General features: G+C 39.2%; 1 long non-coding RNA gene across 1 annotated transcript; it reads right to left on the bottom strand.

Annotated features, from left to right (window-relative positions):
• Window positions 1-578: 578 nt before the first annotated feature.
• LOC113610641 (uncharacterized) lies at window positions 579-3,026 on the bottom strand. The gene is made up of 3 exons (XR_003429156.1): window positions 2,518-3,026; window positions 983-1,076; window positions 579-770 (listed from the first exon to the last, which is right to left on the bottom strand). It is a non-coding gene; the product is annotated as an uncharacterized LOC113610641 (long non-coding RNA).
• Window positions 3,027-3,771: the final 745 nt, after the last annotated feature.

Here is a 3,771-nt window from a genome sequence, read left to right as displayed (position 1 = left end):
TATAGGTTATAGCAAAACTGCTAAGTATATTTCAAAATTCTATTCTACTATACAGGTCGAAAATTCTAGTTTTGTCTCTGTTCTGGTTAATTAAGCAGAGACCTTACCAAATCATGGTCAGTTTGAATATCTCTAGTCACCCTTCAACAATATGATATAGTTTCTCCTGGAACTACAGATCTGCATGACTTGGCTGGGGAGGAGTGGGTGGATATATTTAGAAACACTCAGTAATTAAAATCACTTTCTACTTACCTTCTGCAAACACATCTTAATGATAGAGTTCCCTTCAATTCCATTAAAGCACAGTTTTAATGAAATCTGTTATCTCAGCTTCTTTTAAGGAGACATGTTCCCAGTAATTCTATTTTAAGGGGGCTACCTTTTCTTTCTAGTGCTTGCTGAGAACACACACACACACACACACACACACACACACAGTTTGCTGTGATCTCTCCAAAAACAAATGAAGGAATAGCAAAAGAAAGAGAGCAGAGGTGGGTAAGAAAGAGCACCCAAGAGAAGCTGTTAGCTCTTTTCAAGTCCTCAGGAAAACAGAGCATAAACAAATATACCTTTTTAGCTGTGGAATAAAAATTCATGATTCACTTTCAAGAATGGCTCCTTGGATTCTGCTTTGTGGTCAGCGTCGCACTGTCTTACTGACTCCCCCTTCCAAGGTGTGCGGAGGTCACTCCTCCAGACTTTTTCTTGAAATGGTCTTGGCTCAACAGGAAAGACTGATTTGTGCAAAGCTGCTTGCTTACCTTCTGAAAAACATACACATGGGAAACAGAAACAGAACGTTAATAAACCAGCAACGTGCAACATCTGCAGTTCTACACGTGCAAGTCAACAACCTTGTTTGCTAATGGACGCAGTCCTAAAGATGTGTCAGACTGTGCTGGAACCTCCCTCAGGTAGCAGGAGAATCCTAAGGGGATGTGGAGATCAGAGTTACAGGACCCGAAGGATGACTTACTGGTGGCAAGAGCGGCTTCCAGGTTCTGTCAGTGTATACAATCAGTTACTGCAATTGGTCCTGGTTCCAGCTTCCCTTTAGACTTTGAGATCTGCTAAAAGTTTATGAGAGAAATAAACAGTGGGTAGCATTTTTTCCTTATAGCTTGGCTTGGAAATTTCCAGAGGATGTTGCTTGGTAGAAGTAGTGGTGGTACTGGCAGCAGCAGTGGTGGTACTCGTAGTAATAGCAGTAAAAAGAGCAGCAGCAACGAACACTCACTGTTTTATAAAATGAGCACACGTGATTCTTATATCAAATCTGAGCTATAGCTATTTATAATGATGTTCTCCTACAAATGAAGAAGCTAAGACTCAACAAGAGGGTAAATGACTTATCTGAAATTACCCACCCTCACTAAAGGGCAGAGCCAGAATTCAAGCTCAGACGCTGGGACCCCAATACCTAAGGTCGTCCCATGAGACTGTCCAATAACAGGAGCCGTAAGATGAAAAACCATTATCTCGGTCTCTGATTAAACATACACGCTATTTTAAAGAAGGAATGTGACCCTTGTTTCGTTAATATTCTGTTTATAAAATTACCACTCAATAAATGACACCATGGTATCTAGCATTCTCTTTGTAGTATTAGAAAACTCTGGCACAGAAGTTATCGTTAGTCCCCTAAAACCCTCACATGAATTACCATTTTCCATTCACCTTCAGCTAGATTCAGATTTATCTAGCAAACATTTACTAAATACCACCAGCGCACAAAGCAATACATTAAGTGGCACCTTACGCACATTCTTATTTAATGCTATTAGCAGATGAGATAGGTTGCATTATTCCCATTTGCCAGAAAGGCAATGAAGGAAAAAGATATTCATTCATCCATTCCTTTATTGATTCAGTAATTTACTTACTCAGCCAATATTTATTATCTGTTATGTATCTGGTACTATTTTTCTAGGCACTGGAGATGCAGAAATGAAAAAACAGACCAAGACGCTGCTAGACCAAGGTTTAAGTCAAGAGAGATACACAATAAAAAAATAAACAAAAAGATGTCAGATCATGATAAGTGCTATGAAGAAAAATTAAATGACATAAGGGATACATACCTAGGTGGTAGTGAGGGTGATACCACTTTACAGGAAAAGCTTCTCTGATGATGATATTTAAGCAGAAACACAAAGGAAGTGAGGGAGTGGATCTCTAGGGGAAGAGCATTCTAGTCTGAAACACATTGTTGAAAACTGACTTTGTGCCAGCGCTGAGCTAAGTGTCATAGATATAAAGATTAATAAGGCATTGTCTTGACCCACCAGGAGCTTTCTGTCTATTTGTGGAGACATATATAAATAAATTATTATAGTATGAGAGATGCATGTTGATGGCATTATGAGCAGGGCCAGAAAGAGGGTGAGACAAGTGAGGAACTTCATTTTAAATGAAGACAGTATCAGGTTAACTGATTTTTTCTTTTGCCTCAGGTTCTAATATGGCTCTTCACGGCACTGATCATGAGCACATACAGGAAGTGTTTCTTACCCAGTTATCTGGGGGCTGATGGTCCTGGAGCTGATAACATCCAAGCTGAGTTTTAATTGATAGGAGAGAGTCACGTTCAGTGCTATACCACAGACACAGAGCCAGAAAGTATAGAACAAGGATTCAGATACACATTTCTATGTTCAAGACCATGGCTACATCAGCTGATCAGAATTTCCTAAAGTGTGTTTGCTGGGTTTGCAGAGCAGTGGATCCACAGGATGTTAATAGGTATAACTGGAAAAAAATGGTTTTAGTGATCAAATCATTTTGGGAATATTCCACATATAAGAATTTAAATAGGTTTCTTTAATGCAGGACTTCTCAGAGCCTTCACGATCCTCCAAAATAGAAGGATAGTTTCCAGAAGAGATTTTTGGGTTTTTTACCATAGACTTAGCCCTCTCTCTTAAGCCAAAATAATTAAAGCAAGCAGTACCCAACACTGAAAACAGTATTTCTTCCTTCACAAAGACAACACAGGAGCAAAGTCTGCAACTGAACAACAACACAGCTGTGATTTACTGTGCATGTACTCTATATGCAAGCACTTTATACACACACATATATGTTATGCAATATATATATATATATATATATATATATATATATATATACACACACACACATATACAGTTGATCCTTGAACAACACAAGTTTGAACTGCCTGGGTCCACTTATACAAAGATTTTTTTCACCAAATACGAATAACAGTACTATCTGATCTGAGGTTGGTTGAATCTGTGGGCACAGAATCACATATAAAGAGGGCAGACTGTAAAGTTATACGCAGATTTTCAATTGCCTGGAGGGTTGGCACCCCCTGCCTCCAAGGGTCAAGTCTATGTGGGTGTATATGTGCTTAGGTTTATGTGTATAACTTCATCCTCATAACAACCCTGGCGATACTTGTTATGTCTATTTTGCAGCTGAGAAAAACTGAAGGGCTTAAAGAACCTGAGTAATTAACCCAAAGTCACACAGCCTGTAAGTGACAGACCCCAGATGATGATACCCAGACCTTGACTCCAGAGCCTGCGTTCTTAGCCACTAAACTATCCTGCCATCCTTAAGCCTAGGCAGTATTCAGAGATTGCACAAAAGCTGGCTACGAGTATCTCTGGTCGACTCAGGGATCTGAATAATAAATCAGAACAGTATTAATTCCAAGTGATTTGGGAAATAAGCCTGTAGAATAAAATGAGCTCTGAATAGGCTTAACTCTGCAAAGTTGATTTTGATTTGGTTTGGTTG

The sequence above is a fragment of the Aethalodelphis obliquidens genome, unplaced genomic scaffold, assembly GCF_003676395.1.
Source record: "Aethalodelphis obliquidens isolate GAN/ISIS:26980383/991018 unplaced genomic scaffold, ASM367639v1 scaffold64, whole genome shotgun sequence".
Classification (NCBI taxonomy): domain Eukaryota; kingdom Metazoa; phylum Chordata; class Mammalia; order Artiodactyla; family Delphinidae; genus Aethalodelphis; species Aethalodelphis obliquidens.
Note: the sequence above shows the minus strand (reverse complement) of the source record. Positions and strands in the feature narration are given on the sequence as shown.